Below are 6,913 nucleotides of genomic sequence, written 5' to 3'. Positions count from 1 at the left end.
GGTCTAACAAGTCATGTTGAAAGAAGATAAATCCATCAATTGTACTATGATTGTTAGAAAATATTTTTGTCTCTTCATTATTTCCCTAATATAGTATAAATAATATAGGGAGATCGACAAGGCCACCCATTAACATGTCATCGGATAACCAAAATAAACATTACTGCTACTTTTTCTCAACCTTGTCCGAATTTTATTAGAAAGACAATGACCGTTTATAAATACACATTTTATTTATTTACAAATATTAAAGGTAAATTTTAGTAAATGGTATCAAAGGAATACACATATTATCAAATATACTACAAAGAAGTTATATTTGGTTGTAAGAAATGCCATGTCAGATTATTAAACCTATGGTTATCATTTGATATAAAAAAAGGAAAAACGAAAACATGACATTTTATGGGACAAACGCCAAGAAACCAACTATCTGGCTTTTGTTAGTCTTGTATGATTTTAAATTTTAGTTTCTTGTGTACAATTCGGAGTTTAGTATGACGTCCATTATCACTATACTATTATGGATATTTTTAGGGGCCAGCTGAAGGACACCATTGTGTAAACAACACAAATTTTGCTACTTATACAAATGAAAGATGTCCACTACAACTCACTCTTACTTACTAATAGACCACTTTCGAGTTCATCCGTCACCGGCAAAAACTCGTCTAAACGCACAAATGACGGTGATAAAGGCGCGTATAATTGACGAGTTTTTTCCGGTGACGGATGAACTCGAAAGTGGTCTATTCAAACAATAATAGTGTTCTATGTCCTTTTTTACACATGTATATCCGAAACGAGATCACTCTAGACCCTATTGATATCGCTCCTTTTGGAGTTGAATACGATTGATTCCTTAGTTTTTATTGTTACCTTGATATGTCTCCATCTTATCGAATTACGAGATTTGAGCATACGTAAATTACAGTCGCCTAAATGATGGCATTGACTTAGGGATTTTTATGGTTATCTAATTCCAAAAGAAGAAGGTATTTTTAAGTGTGAAATGGATCAAATTGTACTAATTGTTTATCAAAGGCACCAGTGTTATAAAAATAATTCGCAAGACTCATCAGTGATGCCCAGACCAAAATAATCATAAAGCTTAACAAGTGCAAAGTAGAAGAACATACTGGTTTGCTGAATAAAATATTTTATATACTTACATAAATAGAGAACGTTATTAGAGTCGAAAATAATGTAAAATCATCCCCAAGTAGGATAACGTTTCAATATGAACACATTATCTGTAAAAATTATACGGTTTGTATGGCTTATACAAAGATCAGAACACACTTAATTTAGTCAAAAAAGGGCAAATGTTTTACAAGTTTTCTTGCACAGGCTTAAGGCTATAGAATAATACAGAGCACAAGCGTTGCACAAAAATATTCACACGTTACTAGTCTATAACTAACACATTACTAGTCTATAACTAACACATTACTAGTCTATAACTAACACATTACTAGTCTATAACTAACACATTACTAGTCTATAACTAACACTTTATGTCATTTTGCTTGAACAACTCTTCAACGTTTGTAGGAGATATTGGATTTGAAAATATTGAGCATCACTGAAGAGACATACATTGTCAAAATGGTGAAGAAAACTGGTACCGTTATTGCTATAATGTGTTTAGTTTATATTTCAAAATGGATAGTGTTTTTTTTTTTTTTCTTTGACGGCACTTTAATGACGTAACAGTTAAATTGTGTCATCAAAGATTAAAATGTTTGTTAACATGTTTATTTTCGAGCTTATAATGATGATGGATGGCTATTCGTTGTCCATATCCAAATTGAATGCATAAGTATTATACATATACAGAACGAGAACAAGAACATGATATACTAATACCGAATGTATGATATGAATGTGAACTTTGCTTTGTACTAGACCAACACGCTAAGCCGTATTTGATAATAAAAAAATGCTCGTTTGTAAGGTATCAGTCTCACCAGTTTTTCTGAATAAGGTCAGTGTGACGTACTACGACTTTCTACGCCTATCAAACTGGCCACGATGATTTGCACAAGGTTACCGAAGTAGAGGTCTGCAATCAAGTCAACTCTGGGCTATAGTTCCTAATAAAGCACATGTTTTGACTAATACATTCAATTTTGTCATATTGAACACGTTATGCTCCTTGGGGATGATTTCGAGCTACATCCGACTCTAATAGCGATGTCTTACAACTCTAAAAACCTTGTCAATGACTAGAAATAAGAGCCGTCTTCGATTCCATGATCTGTTTCATGTGTTATACTTCATTACTTGTGCTGTCATCAAATAAGTTTGTCTTAATCAATATCTGTAATGTCTCTTTCATTTCCTGGTTCAAGATCTCTCCTCGGGGTTTCTTTCAACCTTGAGTTGTATGTTAAATAATGTATTGTATTCTTTACCAAGAACAAATTCATTTTTAGTATGAATGTTTTCCTCTTTAATTTTTTTTTATTGTGAACTATCATTCAAATGTATATAAGTCTTAAGATGAAACCGTTATGGAAATAACTTATTCGTTCTTAATTTGCAACTACACTCATATTTGTTTCATTATCTCGATATTCAAATTTAATTTTACACGATTTCATTAACTCGTCCATATGCACCCCTTCGGTTATATTGTGTATTATAAAACCGCGATACGGAGAACAAACCTTGGCTTGGTATGTTTGAATAGTACGAACAATTGTATGGAAATAAAAAAAAGGCTTGTCGCTTTCATGTGGTTTTATTAATCTAGGTTATTATCACGCATTCTACGTCATCAACCAGAAATATTTGAAAACACAGATACTATTTCAAAGGTAATATAAAAATCCATTTCTTAATACTATGACGACCTTAAATGACCACATAAATTGGGGTTTGTAACAATGACCGTGATATATTAATCTATCATAGTGATATATTCAGGTAAAGAACATTAGTACTGTAATATGATAAGCTTTATTCATGCCAATTTAAGACTCAATACTAGTAAAAATCCGATTATAGGATAACGTAAAAATTGACCTTTTCATACACGTTTTCATTAAAGGTTTAAGAATAAATATAATTTGAAAAAATACATTAGCCAAAATGAATTGTTTTTAACGATTTATTATATTAATGGAATAATTATAAACTCTTTAAAAAGTGTCATTTTCATTTAAAATTGTTGTGTACCAATCTATTTGAGCTACATCAAAACTCACATACAATAAGTTGGGTTGGTGGATTTATTTTTTTCCAATTCCGATATCACATTCGGTCATTAGTTAATGTTTTTGGAGAAAATTTACAAGAAACACTGACCATGCACCAAAAACGTCATGCCGAACACATTAGTGTAGCGTATTGCCAATTTGAGTGAACACATTTACTTTAACATGTTTTTTCTTCGATATGAAAGTAATAAGGCTAGCTTTAAAACCAGGTTCAACCCACCATCTTTTTCTTAAAATGTCCTTTACGAAGTCAGGAATATTGCAGTTGTTCCTGTTGTTCCTTTGTTTTCCTCTTATACTAGTAGTAGGTGATGTGTTTTTCTCGGTTTCAGCTCGTAACCTAGATTTGTTTTCGCTCCATGTATTTATGAATTTTGAACACCGGTATACTACTGATGCCTTGATTAATATGTGTGACCGTCTGACCTGGCTTTGAGACGCCTGACTGTCTTGAGATAATAAATTGCATGTCTAATGCTGTCATCAGTTTGAATTTAACGTAGGAGTAATACATTCATATATATTCTATTTCTCTGAATGAAATTATCCTATTATTCTTAAAGCCACAATCAATCTATGGATCGGTATTTAGGCATTTTCAAAATCAGAAATTTAGAACTGTTCGAACATGTCGGTTGCAGTCAATTAGAATATGTTCAATCTATTTTGAGGCTTCCGTTTCAATTTACCTGTGCAAAATACTAGAACTTTTACTGAAAAAATCATGCAATATTTAATTGCGACGGAATTTAAACAAATGAAGAACATTAAAATATCATAAAATATAGTTGACGTTAGCAAGATTTTGCTATTGTATTTCAGGTCCGATTTGGTCATATAGCCCATTAATTGCGTCTAATACATCTTTGACGTTAGAATGTTTGGCATTGAGAGTTCTTGATAAAAGAAAAAGGGTTTTGAACGCCTAAAGTCCTAGGAAACCTCAAATTAAAAAAAAATATGCATATGTTTTTTTATAACTGAATGGATAGTTTTCTTTCTACAACTTATGTACATATACTTTTTTCTGAGGAAAATTCTTTAATTTGTCCACATTTAGAAGAAGTTTACTTACTTTTAATTGCTTGCTTCCAGGAAGCAATTCGCCGACATATTTATTTTCGTATGTATAGTGACCCGAGCGTTACCCTCCTCGTTAAAATCCGGTGACCACAATACGCATGGATCTGTCATTGAAATAAACAAATATCTGATTATACATGTTAAACACGTGCTCAATACCCATGCTTTTTGTGATTTGTTTACTATAAGGTGACAATCGTTAAAACTCGGCTTCAAAACACGGCATTTAATGAGCAGCCATATTTGTTAAATCATAACAAACAAAGAGAGAGAAAAATGACGATTAAATGATATATTTGCAAAAATAATGATAAAATCGTGCACAGAGGACTAAGTTTATGATGTATACACTTAAGTGTCTAATTCATTTGAATCAATCAGTTTATGTGAAAGATTTTAACTGATTTTTTCATTTAAAACGATCTGATTCAAGCTCAAATATGAAAAATCTATCAAGTATGCCGAAAAATGTAACTTTTCGGTTGTTTTTTGTGGCCGCATTCGTGTTCATCCTCAACCTTTATATATGTTATGTATTATAATAAAATATAACTAACATTTCAATATTAAGGATGAACACGAATGCGGCCACTTTCGTTTTACACGAAAACCGTCTAAAATTTTACTAAAATGCTAGAATTGTGAAGATTTCAGTAATTTAGCATGATTTTATGGTAATAGTACTCGATATATGTGCATTGTATTGTCAAAAATAGCCCATATTTATGTAGCAGTAGCATTCTGCTGTACAATAAATAACGAAAAGTTTACATTTTAACAATTTTGTAAAACTGCTATATTTTGGGGCCAAAAAGGGGTCTTACTGGACCTACTTCTTTGCATCATCATTTGATTGCAATTACAATTTCTTGATTTATAATGAAAAAAATCACCAATATTCATATTTAAATATCATTCGCTATATTTTCTTCATTTTTCTGTTTTAGAGTAGACGAAAGATCATAGCAACACCGACATTTTAATTTTAATCGCGGTATCATATTCAAATATGCTCCATTCTACAAAAAGATTAGATAAAAAATTTAACCAAAAAAAAATAATTCTGGAAATGAATACAAACATAGGCGTTTTACATTTACTTTAAACTAAAAGTCCAGACGACGGGACTGTCATTTCAATTAGGATATGATAATGGTTTTCCGGAGCTCATCCTTTCTGCGCAAAGTTTGTTGTTTTCATAAACTCATGTAGATCCCAGGATTGAAAATTATGCATAGATCTCATGATTTAAACCTCCTAAAATAGATCAAGAATAAAAAAATCTATATAGATCCCAGCTTTCAAACCTTGTCATGGATCATAGAATTAAAAAATCTTAATAGATCACGGACTTAAAAACTCTTCATAGATCTCAGGATTAAACAATCTTTATAGATCAGAGAATTAAACTCTTTATAGATCCCCTATTTTAAATCTCTTTATTGAAAACCCTACATAGATCCCAGGATTTAAGTATCATCATAGATCTCAGGATTAAAAATTCTTCATAGATCCCATTTTAAAAATTCTTCATAAATTCCATTTTTTTAAAATCTTGATAGATCCCATTTTAAAAAACTATTCATAGATCCCAGGATTGAACACTCTATATAGATACCATGATTGAACACTCTATATAGATCCCAGGATTGAACACTCTATATAGATACCATGATTGAACACTCTATATAGATACCATGATTGATTACACTTCAAAGATCCCAGTAACGAAAACTCTTCAAAGATATCTTGATTAAAATATCTTCAGAGATTCCAGGATAAAAATTTCATCAAAGCTCCAATGATTAAAAATTCTTCATAGATCCCACTTTTAAAAGCTCTTCATAGATCCCAGGATTGAACACTCTTTATAGATACATTGATTGAAAACTGTTCATAGATCCAAGGATTAAAAACTCATCATAGATCTTATTATTTAAAACTCTTCAGAAATCCCATGATTGAAAACTTTTCATAGATCCCAGGATTAAAAACTCCTCATACATCCCAGTATTACAAAATCTTCATAGATATCATGTTTAAATTTTGGAAACCAGACACTTAAAGTATTTGTTACATACCTGTGTTGTTACTCTAGAACAATTTGTTCCTGTTGCTCGGAAGACACAAATTTCGATGTTTTAAAAGAAATGTGTATTTTGTTGGTTTTATTTATAGAACTGTGTTTGGAATTTGCATTCTGCTTTCTTTAACCTTGGTGTGACTCTTTCGACATTTCTCAATTGCCGTCGTTTTGGTTGATTTCACTGTTGTTTCTGTGTACTTTACATACTGAGATTTCTATACTTTCCTTTGCTGCAGATTTGATACTTCTAGAGGTTTTACTTAATAGCGATATGTTCACTTTATATACTGAGATTCCTATACTTTCCTTAGCTGTATATTTGATGATTCTAGTTTTAACTTTATAGATATAAGAAGTAGGTAACAAAGGTACCAGGATTATAATTTAGTACGCCTGACGCGCGTTACGTCTACTTAAGACTCATCAGTGACGCTCATATCAAAATATTTATAAAGCCAAACAAGTACAAAGTTGAAGAGCATTTAGGACCCAAAATTCCCAAAAATTGTTCCAGGTAATC

The sequence above is a fragment of the Mytilus trossulus genome, chromosome 7 (genome assembly GCF_036588685.1).
Source record: "Mytilus trossulus isolate FHL-02 chromosome 7, PNRI_Mtr1.1.1.hap1, whole genome shotgun sequence".
NCBI lineage: Eukaryota > Metazoa > Mollusca > Bivalvia > Mytilida > Mytilidae > Mytilus > Mytilus trossulus.
Note: the sequence above shows the minus strand (reverse complement) of the source record.